Genomic DNA, 18,576 nt, shown 5'->3' with positions numbered 1-18,576 from the left:
GTAGCAGACGACGCAGACCACGACTCCGCCCCTAAAGCGTCTGCGCCTGCTCGAGCTGCTGCCGCCGCACGACTCCATTGCTTGCCGCATCGCGATGCAATACGTTCCGAGTTTTCCCCTAAGTGTGAAACAGACTGTACACACTTCTATTTGCCTTTAAGAAGATTGGTACGCTTGACGATTATTTTTATGGCTGCAATGTGGCGAAAGGGCAGCGTCTGCTTAGCCATGTTAGTGACGCTGAGCAGGTAATTGGAAACGACATCGTAAGTGCCGCCGGAAAAATCGTGGGCACATACGATGCGGCACATACACTGTAAAAAAAATTTCTTCAGTTTACGGTCAAAGTTGCAGGTAAAACGTTGCCGGACACTTTTCCGTTAAATGAAAAACGGTCTTTCCGTAGAACGGACAGGCCGTAAAAATTATTTCCGTTAAATGGAAAACGGTGTTTCCGTAGAACGAACAGGCCGTAAAAATTATTTCCGTTAAATGGAAAACGGTGTTTCCGTAGAACGGACAGGCCGTAAAAATTATTTCCGTTAAATGGAAAACGGTGAGCTCCGTAGTTGTGATCACAGAATTGACCGTATTTTGCAAATAAGAAAAACGGTGAGTTCTGTAAAACGGAAATGCTGTAAATTGAGCCCCGTACTTGCGATTATAGTACATGACCGTACTTTGGTAATGAAGAAACGGGGACTTGAATGCTCGTGTTCTCGAGCCAAATTGTTTCGTTCATTGGAATAAGTTATTTTGGGCAATGAACCACCCAAGTCGTACATTACAATGTGGATAATGTGCAACATCATTTAAGATATAGCTGGAAATGGGGCAGAAATCATAGCACACAGGAAATACACCACACAGAACGTGCTGTGTTTGCATGTTTCCTCCTAGTGTCATTGTTTTCTACACCGCTTATTCTTCGTGTCAGTGTTGTCATGTTGCACTTGAGTTCTACACCCAACATGTACACAGCATACATACAGATTTGTGTTCGAGAAACAACAAGCCACTTGAATCTGAAAAAACCTGTGTTTATTCTGCTTTACTGAAAAAAGCAGGGTGTGAGACTGGGCTAGTTGGTATTCCATGCTGAAGTGACCAGCGCAAGAGTGAACGCGGGACACTAAAAAAGTGACAGGAACAGGTGCGAACTTCCAATTGGTGTTTATTACGAAAAGGCATGTATATATACTCTTGTGCACTTGATCATAATCAGTTACAAGAGCACACTAAAGCCGCCCCAAGGCCTAAGGCGGCCTCCCACATACAGACCCCAGGTATGCAACTTCTTTAATGTCAACGCTAGGGATAGTTTGCTAACGCAGTTGCCTTATGCGATATCTGCCCCCTCAATGATGGGCGTAGTGCTTTCTTGTGCGTTGCTTGCTATTATTTCTGTTTTTTCAGAGTGCATGACATTTGCATTGGGAGTTGTGGATTCAAAGGAAACCCTCTCTCCCTTTTGTACTTTTGTATTATGTTCCTGTAGTCTCATATTTAGGCACCTTCCCATTTGCCCCACGTAACGCTGCCCACAGAAAAGAGGTGTGCTATTCACTACTCCCCCCGAGCATTTCACGAAAGCTTTTCTGTGAGCAATGTTGCATGAAATTGATTGTCTGCTGACAGGGCTGGTTTTGGCACATAACTGAGATAACTTGTTGGGTGCGGGAAAAACGACCTATACTCCCGCCCTTTGGCCTATTTTCTTTAGTTTATGCAAGATAGCGTGAATGTATGGGATGACTGCTAGATTCCTGCGAACAGTATCACATAGGTGTAAATAAAGAAAATAAGCCAAAGGACTGCAGTCTTGGTCATTTCTTCCACGCCCCGCAAGCTGAGTTATGTGCCAAAACCAGCCCTGTCAGCAGACAATCAAAATTATGCAACATTGTGCACAGAAAGGGTTTCATCAAATGCTCAAGAGGAATAGTGTATAGCATACCTCTTTCCTGCGGGCAGCGTTACGTGGGACAAATAGGAAGTTCCCTAAACTTGAGACTACAGGAACATAATCGGAAAGTACAAAAAGGGAAAGAAGGTTTCCTTGGAATCCATTGCTCCCAATGCAGATGTCATCGACTGTTTTAAAAACAGAAATAATAGCAAGCAGTGTGAAAGAAAACACTAGACTCATCAGTGAGGCAGCGGCTATTGCAGAATGCAACTGCATTAGCAAGCCATCCCTATATGTAGCACTGACTGTTAAAGAATTTGAATATCTGGGGTCTGTATGCGGGAAGCCGCCTTAGGCCTTGGTGCACTCGTTTATTTGTGATGACCATGTTGACTTGCACGATTGTAACAGATTATGATCAAGTGTGCAAGAGTACATATACATACCTTTTTGTAATGAACACCGGTTGGAAGTTTACGCCTGTCCTTGTCGCTTTTTTAGTGTCCCGTGTACACTCTTGCGCAAGTCCTTTCCGCATAGACACTAGAAATTGGCTGACTAGAGGAAGGATTGGTTGAGACTTGGAATGACTGGCTGCTTGCAGAGGCCTTCGGCTTTGCCTGAAAAGAAAGAAGCACCAATCAATTAAGGCTGTTCAATTATTTACTATCATCATCGCTATTGTTACTCAGATAAACAATGATTTCGTATTCACAACTGTCACTACAAGTGCTCTTGTCAAAAGAAATGGTTCAGACTCAGCCATGTTGATATATATTCATTCGTAGCCTTATAGCATAAAAAGCTTCAAATAGAAAGGACCCAAGTCAATTGATGGTTTGCTTGGAACAGCCAAAGATGTCACGTGCACATTATGACATTTGGAGATTACATCTCCCATATTTAGGTAGAGCTGCCATGGCCACATACTGCAGACCATAGCTTTCAACTTTCACTGCTCCATTAAACAACCTTGCAGAATTTACTGTTTCCCAAAACAATGAAGCACTCTTGAAACAAGCGCAAACCATGCATGTTGTTTACTTCCGACGCAGAACAAGCAAGCCAAAGATATTGTCCAGCTGACAGGCTGGTAGAATAGCAACAATAGCAACAATACAAAAAACCATGCTTGCACCACAACTGTGTCACGACAGCTGTCAGCCCCTTTCGGATATGGTTTGTTGTCACGGAAGAAGTACCAATGTGTAATATTCTTTTTACTCAAGCAGTGAAAATTGAAAGTTACGGTCGTGAATGCATCAACATACCCTTCCCAGCTTCATAAAAAGTTATAATATTGCACTGTGTTCACCGAAAAATTTGCCCTTTTTGTTAAGAAGCCTGCAATTATGCCTGGACCCCATACATGGCTCTGGCAGGCAGTACTATTTATTCTGTCCGTTTCTTGACTTGCAATCCCATAACGAAACAAATAATGCAACATATTTTTCCAGATTGCATTGCTTCATGTGAATGCGCTTAATTCGGGAAATTTCTGAAATGAATCCAGCCTCTACTAAAAAATTTTAAAGTAGAGTAATTCATTAACATGCCTAAACATGAGCACTTCCCGTAGATTTTGAGAGCCAATGACGACAGAGCTATTTGCTCAAATTTCTACGACTCATGGCAACAAGATGGCCAAATTCTGCGCTGTTAGTAAATGCAAAGAAAAAAAACTTTGGTCAATTTGTGCAATGTTTCGTTCCAAAATTTTCCTTCTTTATACCATAGTGGGGATACTCTGAGGTAATTGGTTGGAATTAATGCTATTGGCCTGCAGTCTGGTACAAAATATTTTTAAAGCCGCAGCGACAACACTATTTCCTTCGGGTCTATCCAAAATGCAGATTCGGTAAAATCCAGGGAAAATGCTTCTAACTAAACAGGTCATTCTATATTGTTTTTTGCAGAGACACCTTTTTTTTTCTTGGAAAACTAAGGTTAATTTCATTGTCGCCAGGCTCGGAACATGCCCTACTGTCTGCAGTACACATGTTGCCACTTTAAAGGCCTGCAAGAAGGCACCAGTTATATTTTCTAGGGCAAGAAGGCAATGAAGTATGTTACTTAAGGCAATTAGTCACAGGAGTCCTGGATCAGTAGAAGAAAATTTAAAGACTATAAATTGTTTAGAAGACTTAAGTCACACATTACTGAGTCACCATCTATAGCTTACCATTAGTCTTAAAGGTACCATCATTGCATTGTGCTAAAACTAACAGAGACTGAAACCTGGCATGATAAAAATGGAGCTTGAGAATGAAGGCTTGCTCAACAAGCAACGGAACGCCAAAAAATGATATGCATGATAAATTAAAAAAAAAGGCGCTTTTGAGGACGGTAAAGAACTAGGCACCATGACGAAATTTGTAAATATGCAAGCATAGGATGGAGTCAGTTGGCGCAAGCCATATATATTTACAGATTACTAGGAAAGGCCTTCGTGCCGCAGTGGACATAATGTATGTGAGAGCACTGCGCCCCTTCAATTATGCAGTCCCAGACTGTCCGCAAACCACCTGCGGCTTCTGGTCTGGCTAGCATTGACAGAAGGGCGCATCACAGTCATGTGATCCCGCTGCCTGGGACTGTCCGAGGTTTTGTTTGAAAGCACCGTGATTGGAAGCCGCTCTCCTGGCTGCTGTTGTCTGCTATTAGCTACTTAAACTAATAGGGTTTTACGTGCCAAATCCACTTTCTGATTATGAGGCAAGCCGTAGTGGAGGACTCCGGAAACTTCGACCACCTGGGGTTCGTTAACGTGCACCTAGATCTAAGTACATGGGTGTTTTCATATTTTGCCCCCATTGATATGCAGCCACCGTGGACGGGATTCAATCTCGTGACCTCGTGCTTTTAGCTACTTGTGGATAGCACCCTACCCAGCAAATTCAGTAGCGTCGTCATCAAAATGGTGCAGTCTCAGAGGCCATGTCGCCGACACAACCATAAAGCTTGCATAATGGAATCGCAGCCTGAGCACATTGAACATGTTAACAAAGCTCAGTTTACATCGTGCTCTCGCTCTTCGGGCCCCTTAACTGCTGTATTTAAGCCAGCTCATTCATTTCCTGTAAATTTAAGTGTCATTGCCACACAAAAATAAGCAAAAACACGGTTGTGCCACATCACTGTTCACCCACAAAGCACAGGCCGATATCCTCAAAGCACGTGAAACCGTCTACTGAAGGCCTGACGTGCGTCTAGGACAGAGCACGTCTACACTGTCTACTAATCCTGCACATCCAAAAGCAAAATTTCGAATTTGGTTAACAGAAGGGATCAGCACACATGTCAACAGCAATCGGTGAAGCTCTGATTATACAGGTTGTCCCACGTAACTTGAGCCAAATAAAAATATGCAAATGTGACGTAGCTCGACAGAACCAAGGTAATGTTGTTTGCCGTCACTTGGAGATACTCAGATATTTTTTCATTCCACCAAAATAAATATTTCATCTTCGTTAATTAATCAACTTTTCAAATATTATAATTAGATTAGAAGTGTCCATGAGAAAATTGGAGAGCAACATGAAAAGCTCCCCATACAGCTTTCTGTTGTTCGAGACATGCTGCGTAGAAGTGTTTTTTCGAGAAAGAAGCTCGCGAATACACGCAAAGTGCTGCGAATGGACAGTCACGCATCGATTTAGTGTGTATTTGCAGGCTTCTTTCACGCTAGGAAAAACACTTTTATGTAGCATGTATTAATCATAATATTTGAGAAGTTGATTAATTACCGAATACTAATTATTTAATCTGGCAAAATGAAAAAAATATGAGTATCTCGAAGCGAGGGCAAACAACATTACCTTGGTTCTGTCCAGTTACGTGGCATTTGCATATATTCAATGTTTGGCTCAAGTTACGTGAAACACCCTGTATGCCACGCCAGCTACCAGCATGAAATATCTACATGCAATATGATATGTTTCCTCGTCCACCAGTTTCACTCATCTGAAAAGCGAAATCTACCTGTTTACTATGCATATAGCAATGAGCATTACAGATTTCACGAAACACATCAAGAAAAGCAAGCATTTGCGCCTGATCACTGTGCTTTGTCTTAAAAAACACAAGGACTAAGGTTGCAGCAATTAGACCACTCATGAAAACCTCGCATTATGGCACACGAAGCATCGATTTAACGGAAGCAATAGCTGAGTGCATGATATTTGCTGTCTGGAACGCGCAAAGTACACATAAACACACAGCCTCTTTTAAAACATGGCGTCAAGCCCGCGTGCATCTTTTCAAGACAGCCACCGTCTGCTAGCTACTTGCATATGTCTGAACAAATATCTGCTGACAGCTCTGATAGTCCGCAGAGTCTGTGACTTCTGGTAAAACGAATGCGATACTAGCTGCTCTCGGACTGGTGGATGGGGCTTCCGAAGCTGATTGAGAAAATCGAATGCGGGACAGCAGTGCTAAGCAGTCCAGGACTGTCAAGGACTGATAACCGAAGAGGCCCACTAATGCTTTGTGTTCCTATCCTATGTAATCTCTTCATACTGATCAGCTCAAGCTGCATGGCAAAGAAGTCTCTTGTTAGTGCACTGAAGACAAGCCTCTTGCCCAAACATTGGCTATAGAGACGACCATCGTTCGACAACTGTTGATCTGTTCATAGAAGTGAGAATTCCGCGAAAAACTTTTCAATGAAGTAAGCAATATGATGATGAACTTGTTTCATAAAACTTCATAAGTACACCTGACCTTTGACTCACTTATGCATGTAAGTAAATATTATGAAATTGTCGCTGTGAACAGTTGTCCCCGACTGCTGTACACTTGTGATAAAAAATTAACCGTATTTGAAAGTTTGTATAATTAGCCAGGAGAGCCGCACTTGCTGGATGGCTCATCATTTAATTCGGAAAAAAATTCAGCAGTGAGCAGCAATTGTATCACTAATGACCTTGAACACCTTTTATAATTATTAATTTGTAAACACCTGTTGTCGAACAGCCCACTTACTGAAGTTTTGAACATATTGTACACAATTATAGCACATACTACACGAAATAAGATCTGTAATAGACCTTACCAAATACAATATTAGTGTGGCGGCAGGTCAAATGGCTCCTCAGCAATGCTTGCGTCCTTCCTGGGAGAACAAAAAACGACATTAGGCTTACACTGACAGCACCAAACCACATGATTTAAGTTGCAAACAAGTGCCCCACAACATAGGAAGTTCTAATAAGATATGGTCAACCTGCTTAACCATGTCAGACATTGAATGACAGAATGTACTTTTATGGAGCCTCAACTCTATGAAATACATGCTAATACAAACATGCTAGTACACAGAATCAAATTGGATGCATGAAAATTCTCAGTAAACCTTTATTTCCTAGCAACCACAAGTTGCTCTTTGTGAAGTGCAACAAGTGAGTGTCTAACGTACACTAAGAAGGTGGAAAATTCGGGATCCTTTCTGGTGAATAACCAACCATATCTCTACCGGTACCCAGCAATACAAAGGTGAATTGTAAGTATTATATTGATTAAAGAAACATTTCAGTGCTACCAAGCAAGTACAATAAATAAATTATTTCGAATTCATCTTCATGTCAGGCTAATCAAGTTAATTTTCTTTAGATCACATGAGAGAATGGTTCGAAAAAAATATTGGAATCTGCCAACAATGTTGAAGCAATTTTATGACAGCCTGCAGATAGCAGTTGTTGAAATAAGACCTGGGGCACGGGGAGAAAAGACAAAGAAGTGTGATAAAACAAAATGGGGCCTGTGCTGTGCAGCTACTAAATGCAGTTTTATTAAATTATGATGTGAAAAACAGCAGATGTAAGAGATGCAAGACCCTCAGGTGGTATTTTACAATGTTGTTACGGGAAATTGTTTCAAGGAGCATGACTGCTTAACCCTTCGAGGGTCAATGAAGTAAATATACCGCACCGCGAAGTACAAAAATGGTCGAAGCCATATATTTACGGCGCTGTCTGTAGGTTTAAAAAGCGCAACAATTTCCTAACCTTTTCTGTCATGTGCTGCCACTATGTGGAAATACAGGAAATTTCTTTTGCACGCCTCGTTCTATCAGTTTTCGTTGCATGGTTTGTTATAGCGCTAGTTTGCTCCTGCGCGTCTACGTACTACCGCTTGTGCATTGGTGTGCGCGTGGGCGGGTGGCGGTTTGGGTTTTGTTTTCTCGGGCGGTTTCGGCTTCTTGTGCTTGCAAAACTGATGGCTATCTCGTTACTAGTCGCTCAAAAGGCTACTGCTTGTTTCTCGCTCATTTAGTGCTCGCAGGGGTGCGCATAGAAGGATGCTGCCGTGCATGCGCTTCTGTTGCTCCTTTCTTTTTCTTTTTTTGAGACTCGTGAAAACTAATTGCATCTGGTTGGTGATAAGATGAAGATTAGTGGAAGTTTGTCACACGTTTTGCTTTTTTGATGGGCACACAACCCCACAGTTCGATTACGCTATGGATGTACTATCATAAGCAATATGAAAGGGAACACAGGAACACGTGACCTTGAAACAGACTCGGAGCGATACGCGGATGGCGCTGTGAAAAACGAAGGGGGAAAGGAGAGCGCTCTTCCACTAACTGTTGGCACTCCCACCACGCTGGCATTTCTATAAAGGAGCAGCTTACGTCATGGATCGTCCAACAGCCGATAAGACGGTGGTCGTCGCCAGTGACTTACACAGATTTACTTTCTTTTCTTTCATTCTCTTTTTTTCTTCGTGCAACCGCTTGATAGTACTCCGAGAAAAAGTTTGCCCTGTATTTCAAACCGATTCTTTATTTGAATCGACACACTCGATTCTCAGTGGCACCTCGAAGTTCATTCAGAAAAATTCATGTCGCACACTGCAGTGGCCTACGCAGAGCAGTCAACTCTTAATTTGTAGCCTCAAGATGCCTCGAGTGCCTCTTAAAGAGCGGGAAGATATAATAGAAATGTCTAAAAGAGGTTATACGCAGCGCAATATTACTCTCGTGACAAGCCGCCCAATGAAAACGGTCAACCGGATTATCCAGGCTTACCGAGACGAAGGACACATAAACGATGCGCCGCACTGCACACAACCTCGATCAACAACGAACGACCAAGACCTTTGCATCGTGGCTGCAGTCAGGGACAAACCATTTCAAAGTGCAAAGGACATTCGAGGTGCTCTTGGCTTGAACAACTTGAGCGACAGCATGGTACGATGAAGGCTTAGAGAAGCAGGACTGCGAAGTCGCATCGCCGCACAGAAACCTCTGCTCACCGCAGCCAACAAACCGGCTTAGCTGAGGTTCGCTACTGAACACCGCAGCTGGAGCGAGAGTGGGTAGAAGTATGTAGTTTTCTCTGATGAGTCCACGTTCTCGAGCCGCTGGGACCAACGAAAGAGAGTGCGGTGGACCGCAAACACACGCTTTAGTCCGCAGAATATCCAGGAGGTGGCCGCCAGTGGACGCATGTCTGTGAACGTCTGGGGGGCGATTTCCCATGCAGGCCTAGGCCCACTGGTGAGAACTGATGGGAGGTTCACCAGTGCTGCGTATTGCACTCTGCTCGAGCACCAGATGATCCCCTATGTGTTGAACGGGCCGCACCCGGATGGGTGTTATTTTTTCCAGCAGGATTCGTCTCCCGTTCACACATCGGAGGACGTGGCGCGCCTTTTGGAAGAGCGAGGGGTAATGCAACTTCAGTGGTGCGCGAAGGGTGCTGACATGAACATTATGGAGCACGTTTGGGGCCGTATGAGAGTGAACCTTTCGAAGAGTTCACTAGAATTGGCGAACTCCGACCAACTATGGGAAGCAATAGAACATGAGTGGAGGCGCCTTCAGCGTGATACCGCATTCATCGAGGCTCTCTACGCGTCTTTGCCTCAAAGAATGGAGGCCGTCGTTCAAGTCGACGGTGGCATGACGCATTATTAGGCCACCAACGAACAAAACAAAGGATGAGGATAAGCTGCGATAACGCTATTGCCTTATTTCATTTGCTTCAATATCTCTTTAATATTCGGCAAGCGCCAATAAACTTATTTTGAACTCACCCTTAAAGACCATTTTTTCCCGGTTTAGAAGGTTTACCATAAATCAATATCGAAGTCCGGAACAGTGCTATCTTTTCTAACGATTCGACGCAAAAGGTTACGAGTGACGCAATATCGAACAGTGTTATCACTGTCTGCTGGCGATGCGAAATTCCGCACTTTGCAGACGCATGGCGGGAGTGCGAACAGTTGTTAGAACAGCGTCCCCCTTTCCACTTTGTTTCCGATGGTGGCCGCTGCGTATTACCCACATAGCTGGGTCTGAGGGTGTTTTCTACGCGTTCCTGTGTTCCCTTTCATATTGCTCATAATAGTACATATTAGTGTAAGAGCAGGAACATTTCAGTCTTGCGAAGTATTCTCGTGTGGACATTTTCAAAGCCTTGAACTATAACAATGTATTAAAATTTTTTACTCTTATAGGTTTATTTCCTTTTTTATTATTGTTATTCATGAATAAAGAGTACATATATACCAACACAAAATAATTTTTTCTCGCTTTACGGACACCCTAGAAAAATTATGGTAATTTTTTTTCAAAATAAGTCCCTAAGAATTGCAATCTGCAATAAAAAAAATCGACCCTGGGCGGTCGAATATGGCGAAAAAGATCGACCCTCAAAGGGTTAATTATATTCATGTAATCTTTAGAAACGGATGGCATAAAGGACATACTTGATGACAGTTTCATAGCGAGTCATGAACACAATGCACGCGGGAGTTAGAGAAGCATTTTTAAAAAATGCTCAAGGAACTTGCAAAAAGCAAGTTGAAAGCAAGTTTCTATAACCTCTCACAACACCGAGCTTCACCTACAAGTGTTGTAACATTTCCTGGCAATGTGCAGCACTGTTTTCACAGACATAGTTTGAATCACTGTGTCACAAGCTCTGGAAACAAAAGTGCATAAGTGCTAAACAAGCGTATATGATGCCCTACCCCTACTGCAGAGACACATTAATCCACACCAACACATGTAGAGGGATTATGTCATCCATTTGGTAGCTTCTGATCATGTTCCAAGCATGAATCTCATAACTGCAAATTCTATAAGAATGTGACACCGACTGATTACTTGGGGACAACACGAAAAGACGGGAGAAGGCCAAACAACACGAGCGCAGGCTAAGACTTTTGGTTAATTGCACACACGCACACACACACACACACACACAAATAAATATTAGGCCTATTTGTCTTGCCTAGTTGCAGCTGCAGGGCAGCGGGATGTTGTAAACAACCACACAGTTGAGCTGCTGCATGTGCCTCTTGCTAAACTTTGCGCCAAGGCCTGGTCTGATTCACCTTTTTGAACCTAGATTGCTTGGCGTGACAAATAAATGTTCTAGCTCTCCCAACAGTCTTCTTGAGACTATGGCTGACCTTCTGAATGTGATCTAACAGTGGTCACACCACTGTAGGCCAATGTTAGACCTGGGTATAGAAGTTCTCCTCAACTTGTTGAGGATGCTATTTCGTGCTTCTGTGACAGAGCTTCACAGCCAAACAGTGCATTGATGCGAAAGGCAGAATTCTCTCCTTAAAAGACGGGGCATAGATGCAGTGCACATGACACTCACCAAAGAAAACAATGAGGTCAAGAAATGGAAGATCACTGTCTAGTGGTAGTTTTCCAGTAGAACACGTTGTGGGGCTACTTGGTGCAGAGCTTTCAGAAGATGAAGCGCCAACAGAGACAACACAGTAAGAAAGAACAAAGACAGGACAAGGCGCTACTTGCAACTGTTTGTTGAGTCAAAAGCAGCTGAATATATAGCCATGGGGAGAAGGGGAGGAAAAAAACAGAAGCATTGCTTGTGTGAAGGCGCACGCGCGAGAACACAGAAGATGAAGGGAATCATAAGATTAGCCAAAAGCTAAGGCTTATCTAAAAACATGCATTCATTTGTGTAAATATTCAGACACAGGCATGCTGACACAGGCATCCCCTCTATTCTTAACCTGGTTGGCCTCCAACAGTTCACGTGCCACAGTGTATTTGCTTTTAAGCACGATCGTTGTATCATGAAGCCTTGCTTCACATACTTGCTTATTCTCATTCCTGCAGGCCTTGCAATGAAGTGGCAAGTTTGAGCCATAACTATTTTTCAGCGAAAGCTTGTGCTCCCACAGGTGTTCACTAATACATCGGCCAGTTTGTCCGATATACTCTTTCCCACACTTCCACGGTATACGACCGCTTCTTCACACTTCACAAAAGGATTTGTATGTTTAATAGAACACTCTACTTTTAGAGTCATGAGATCCAATCAGGCGTCACAAAGTAGCAAGCTTTCAGGGCGCAGCAAAAACGACAGGAATTTTATATCTTGCGGCGACGTGTTTAAGATTACGCGCCACTTCGTGAGAATATGGTATCGCCACTGGATACGGCTGAAATTCCTTGCGGGCACGAGGTCGGTATACCGACCCTGCAATTAATTGTTGCAGTATAAGACTATGCACTCCAAGACTGTTAAACGTGCGATTGCCACCATGTGCCTTGAATTTACCCTTAAAGAAATGTGCTGTCATAAAGCACACAACACCTTTGACGAACAGATTTTGAAGTTGAAGAAAGCTGGCTTTCCTTGTTTGGTTTTGAGCAAAGTTTCAGAGGCGTTGAAAGAGGTGCAAAAAGAAAGAAACTGAAGCAGTGAAGAAGGTCAAACATTGGAAAAGAACGCTAAACCAGTGGTGATACCGTATTCTCACAAAGCAGCGCATAATCTTAAACATGTCATCGTGAAATACAAAATTCCTGTGGTTTCTTCCGAGCCCCAAAAACTTGTTACTTTGTGCCATCTGATTGGATATGATGACTAAGAAAGTAGAGTGTTCTAGTAAACACACAAACCCTTTTGTGAAGTACGGAGAAGGCGTCGTATACTGCATACCGCTGAAGTGTGGGAAGGAGTAAACCGGACAAACTGGCCGACGTATTAATGAACGCCTGCAGGAGCACAAGCTTTCACTCAAAAATGGTTATGGCTCAAACTTGCTGCTTCATTGCAAGGCATGTGAGAATGAGAATAAGCAATTACGTGAAGCAAGGCTTCCTGATACAACAATCATGTTTAAAAGCAAAGACACTGTGGCACGTGAACTTTTGGAGGCCAACCAGACTAAGAAAAGAGGGGACGCCTGTGTCGGCACCGTCTCCGACTATTTACAGAAATGAACGCATGTTTTTAGATAAGTTTTAGATTTTGGTTAATCTTATGATTCCCTTCATATATATCTTCCATATTTTTGCACATGCACATTCACATAATCAGTGCTTCTTTTTTTTTTCTTCCCCCCTCTCCCCATGGTTATATATTTAGTGCTTTTGACCTCAATAAACAGTTGCAAGTGGCACCTTGTCCTGTCTTTGTTCTTTCTGACTGTGCTGTCTCTGTTGGCACTTCATTTATTGAAATGTAGTTTTCCCCCTTTCATGAGCTCATCTAGCACTGTAGAGAAGACAGAAAACAAATCAACCCTTTTAGTAGCCTTACTTCATGTCATATAGGTTAGAAAGTTTCCAATGAAGCAGAATACCTTTACTACGCTGGTTCTTACAGCAGCTAGTGTTTTACGACTAGCTGACAGTGTTCTCAGCAGTGAAAAGTCGCAATTAAAGTGGTTGAGCAACTTTTGATGTCTCCTACAAAGTGCCACACATGTTCAAGTAAGCAAAACTACTACTGAAAGGCAAGCTCCACTATCTGGGCCTGAAGATTTTCTGTGGTGAGCATCGAGCTGGAGCTATTCCCTGCACTCAAAGGTGTTTTTACCTTTTCTATTGGTGCACCTGAACACTGAAGCATGTTGTTGCTACAGGAACACCGGAGAGCGCATTTAACACTTGGTACCACCCAGACGTGGAGGGGAGCTTTCATAACCACATACAATGTTTGTTTTTAACAGTGCGTTTGCACTGCCTTTTAGCATGCATTGCCAAGAAGCATTTAATGGAGTTGAACACAGCTGACGTCTCCGGTCAGACAACTTCGAGAAAGCCAAGGCCTATGACTGTTATGCAATCTGTACACAAAGGCAACCATCAATTCAAGCAAATTGCTCAGAGAGTTGAAACTACCTTTTTATTTTCAGTGCCAAGCAATCTGGGCATGTACAAAATGTTAACCGGACCAGGGCAACATGTGAAGTTTACATAAAAATGTATGTGCTGGAGTTCATAGGTACTACGGTTGGTGCTGTTCACAATATCCCACTGTCCTGCAGCCGCAATTATGTAGGGCAAACCGGCCGACGACTCAAGCATTATCTCACAAAACATGCACAGACCTTTGACACAACATGGGGGAGCAACATAGCTATTGATGCTGCTTTGTGCAGTTGTACACCAAATTTTTAGCAGTGAAGTATCTTCATGACACATTTTCCTAGCAGACATAACTTTCAGAATAGCTCCCATTGTGCTAGCGTGTCATCACTTAACCTGCTTGGCAAATTGAAGTATTCAGATCAACCTGCCGGACCGTTCTGAATTGGGCTGCTTGGTGCATGTTTAGGAGGGAACCGAACAGGGCTACAGACAGGACAAAGGGAATATGTTGCTGTGTACAACGCTGTCACTTCGGACTGGCAGTAGCACTGTTCGTTCCCTTTTTAATATTCATATCTTTTGGTCGCCTGACCACGCAACGCAGCTGCGAGCTCAGGCTATAATTTTACATTGTTACATTGTCTTCCAATGTTGCACTTAATTACATCATCGCATACTCACCTGTTGTAGTTAGCTCAACACTAGCTTACAGTGAGCTTATTCGTGGCTAATCTTAGTTACCATGGAGCCCATGCATGACAGTGCTAACGATCAGTGTGCAGTGTTGTTGCATACTCATTAAGCCAACACTAGACAAACAGTTATTTTATTGGTGCCTGTTTTATCTGGTGCCTCAAATCTTGAACTCTGGCACTATAAGTGTTTTTCAAACACCACTCATATGTGCAACCAAGTCAAGTATGAAACAATATCCCTTTCAAGTCGACGTGCTCATACTGAACCAATTTGTTGCCACAGGAAAACAAAAACATCAATTATCCTTTGAATGCATCTGCAAAATTACTCTACTTTCATAGGCCTCGTCATTCCACCAACATTTGCAGTCACTGTCTATTAAGACTGCATATGCAAGACAGATATACAATAGAATGGCACAGCTTACCAGAACAAAGAGCACCACTAGACAGACTGCTGTGGCACACTTTCTCAGGCCCGCTGGCTGAGAAACTGAGCACAAACCGGCACACAGACATCCTTCACTGGTGCAATAGCTGCAATTGAAGCAAATAATATCAGGTATTTTCAGACCGGTCGTCCGCAGTAAAGCAAAAACATTTTCATATACAAATACTCTTGCACATAAGCTTGTCACCGAATTACCGATTGCTGTGGTATCGTTTGGTGTCTTCAATTGTATCGTTCAACTCATTTAAAAAAAGACTTCATGAAGCACCTTCTATTCGGCAAAACAGCAGACATTTTGCTCTACATAACTCACATTTATTTTAGTATAATTATTGTATTGATGCCTATATGCTGAAAATTAGTCTACGCAAGTAGAGACAGTCAGTATTAGAACCAGCCTTTAACATCAGTGTTGACACACCTTTTGATTTTTTTATACCAGTTTGGGACATTTGTAACTTTGGATGTCCATTACACTTTTGGGCACCGCTATTCTGTGTCAAGGTTACGTTAAAAATTACTTATCACATGCACTTGCTTTACAATTACGGCCGCAGATGGGCAAAATTTACGTGGCAATCCACTCCCAGATTACGTTAAATGCTGACGTATTGCGTCAGAACGTTGATAGTCAGCCTGGTAGCTAGCTGTCTGGAGTAAAAACAAAACAAAAACAAAAATTCGCGGAACATCTGATGCCGATTACCAGCTAGCAAAATAATCAATTTCTTCTCCAGCGACCCTTAATGGGTATCACGCGCACACTTTCAAGTGCGATCGCGCACGATTGCTCGGGCTCGATCCCAAAGTGTTCCAAGGCACCGTGTTACCTAACACTGCAGATCGCACGAGGTTACGGCAGCAAGCACGCTACACCGTCCATTCATTGTGATGTAGGGGCATCGCATGCAACATGCTCTATGAGGTCTTCATACACAAGCAGTCTTTCAATTACGGGTATGAACACAGCGATTATGCACGCCCAGCACACTGCGTCCTAAGCTTAAGGAAAAATAGAATTTCGCTGTGATGCAATGCGTCGCCGAATACGGCTAACATAGTGTTACACCGCGCCGTGAGAGATTGCTAAGGGGAACAGTAACTTCACTTTATTTTGGAATGCCAAGAACACATCACAACACGTTGCAAAACTGGAATGCTAACGTCAGTAAGCCAGCTGCCACATACAGCCGATAACGAACTGCTACAGACGACATCGTCGCTGATGTTGCTTACACGTCTCAATGTACTCTATATGAAATCAGCACAACAAACGCTACACCATTTATCACAGACTCGCAATGCCGCGGCTTTATCAATCCTCATGGCCAAGCGGGAATGTCGTAACAGGGCATTGACAGGGCATGTTCACACAACACAGTTGAGCCCGTCACCGGCTATTGCAGTGCATTTCGCACGCGCGACGTGCACCAACAACAAAAAAGGACACTTAGATCACTTACTTGCGTAGCAGTCCATCGTCGATTCCTTCTTATTCTCTCAGTGAAATCCCAAATGCAACAGGTACACCACCACCGCACACCGCCATTTCCAGCCGCTGTCCACTCTGTACTGTTGAGGCGGAGAAATGCAACCCGTCGTGTAGAAGCGATGAAGGGTGGTAAGCAGCGCCACCGCTGAAACCTCTTCCGTTTGTGTGTGCGTACTTACGATTCGCCTATGAATAATGTTCAAGCAGCGTTACCCATGGTGATATTATGTAACTGCTGGTAAACGTGGGCCGTGTCTTTTCTTTATATTCGTTGCGTGTTGATTTTTCGCTCTTAACATGCTCAGTTGCCCTCCACATGAAATTACGGACGGTTCTCCGTATTTCAAAAACAGAGCTCACGTCCGTTTTTTTACGTAGAATTCTGCCGTTTTTCATGAAACTGAACGGTCTACGTAAATTTTACGGCAGGTTTGACCGTAAAATTACGGAAATTTTTTACAGTGTACATACGGCACGTACGAGCTAAAGTCATTTTTGCAGTTTCTCACAAAATGTTTGTTACAAATCCGTGTTGTTCCTGATGGCGACAACGGACTTCCACCGACACTGTGCGGAAATAAACAAAATATATCGCTGCATAGCGCAAGTACGACATGCGCACACAACTTTAACTAATATGTCCCCTACAATGTAGAATAGAGGCAGCAATGTAAATTGCTTGGCCATTTCTAAACAGTGCTGAAGAGACGGAAGTTGAAAGTGTTAGTGATCATTTCTGCTTCAGCAATGCTGGCGCGACCAAGACGCGGGCGTGTATCGTCCAGTAACTAGATTGATCTGTGCAGTGGTGATGCAGGAATGAACTCCGGTTATGTTCAGTGCATCGTGCACATATTCAATTTCTAGGCACGCGTGAACTTCGGCCACTGCTAGCGCATACAACAGAAGTGGTTTCCATTCTTGGGCAGTGCACACACAAACGAAACACGAGAAAGAAGACAGGGCAAGCGCTGGTCGAATAACTGAAAGTTTTTATATGAATAAAATGATTATATACCGAGTAATTATTAAATTCATGTGGGTTACATATAAAGACCGCCATACACTCAGAAGTGATCAATGAACAAGCTCGCTTCGTTTGCCAGTTGTTTACTTCGTTCGGCGCACCGCAGTAATCCATGCCTGTCGTCTGATTTTTTCGTACCATTTTCTTGTGAATCGGAAGAATTTCACTGGTGGCATCAACCCTTTCGTGTTTACATTGCTGTCGTGACAGTTAACAACACAATCATAATATCCGGCCATCCGAAGAGGCGCCGTCGCAAACAAGAGACGTTTCCCGCACAGCGCGCCGGCGCAACCCGGGCATGAAGGGAAGCGGCGGCGGAAACCTACACCCGTTGGAGGTGAAATCGTTCCGCCAGGGGAGAAAAGAGCGCTGGTGTCTAGGATGAAATAGTGTTCCTGTATATGCTCTCGCAGGGAGCAGAGTTGCGCATAACTTTTCCGGCGCCGCTCGCACCGCTATTGGCCGAGCGCGAAAAATGACGTCAAATGATCCGCGCCGCTGCGAAGCCAACCTTACGGGCGCATCGCCGACTCAAGCGAACTCGTCGTTTCCGTCAGTACCATCGTCATTGCAATCAGTGGACCGTCGATCGTGCGTTCAGAGGAGCAGCTAGAAGCTCTTGCATCTTGAATCTTTTTCTACTTGCAGATTTGCTGCTACTAAATAGTAAGCACTACTAAATAGTAAGTACTACTAAATAGTAATAGTAAATAAAAGTAAGCTTTGCTTAAAATGTGCGCATGTCAACATTTGAAATGCGCTTAAATCTGTGTCTGCACCGCATGTATCGAAAACGTGCAGCTGTTGTGAACGATGGTTAGTGATAAATGGCGCTCTGTTAACGGTCACTGACATAACTGCAGGCACGATAGCTCTCTTGGCGACGGTCCTTAATCGGCTGGTTT

At 43.4% G+C, this 18,576-nt stretch overlaps 1 long non-coding RNA gene across 1 annotated transcript; it reads right to left on the bottom strand.

Moving 5' to 3' along the window:
* Window positions 1-1,024: 1,024 nt before the first annotated feature.
* On the bottom strand, window positions 1,025-16,726 carry LOC126537856 (uncharacterized). The gene is made up of 4 exons (XR_008613850.2): window positions 16,613-16,726; window positions 15,127-15,235; window positions 6,966-7,025; window positions 1,025-2,529 (listed from the first exon to the last, which is right to left on the bottom strand). It is a non-coding gene; the product is annotated as an uncharacterized lncRNA (long non-coding RNA).
* Window positions 16,727-18,576: the final 1,850 nt, after the last annotated feature.

This window comes from Dermacentor andersoni, chromosome 4, assembly GCF_023375885.2.
Source record: "Dermacentor andersoni chromosome 4, qqDerAnde1_hic_scaffold, whole genome shotgun sequence".
NCBI lineage: Eukaryota > Metazoa > Arthropoda > Arachnida > Ixodida > Ixodidae > Dermacentor > Dermacentor andersoni.
This window is presented reverse-complemented; position numbering and strand designations above follow the sequence as displayed.